This window comes from Diabrotica undecimpunctata, chromosome 8, assembly GCF_040954645.1.
Source record: "Diabrotica undecimpunctata isolate CICGRU chromosome 8, icDiaUnde3, whole genome shotgun sequence".
NCBI lineage: Eukaryota > Metazoa > Arthropoda > Insecta > Coleoptera > Chrysomelidae > Diabrotica > Diabrotica undecimpunctata.
The window spans coordinates 114,813,448-114,813,680 of NC_092810.1; positions in this window are offsets into that span (position 1 = coordinate 114,813,448).

The window sequence follows — 233 nt, forward strand, 5'->3', positions numbered from 1 at the left end:
TTTATAATTATATTTTCAAGTAGCCTCTAAAGATACATACTTTTACATTTCGATTATGTTGGAAAATTAGTACCCTTAAAGCTGTGTAACCCAGATCCCGTCTACCACAGAATGCAGTGTGTGACGAAAATATATAGTGGTTACCTGCATATTGTAATATTAAATATTCAATTTGTATAACACGCAATCCATATATGGCGGAAAAGTGGTTGGCGACTATGCAATTCCGTTTT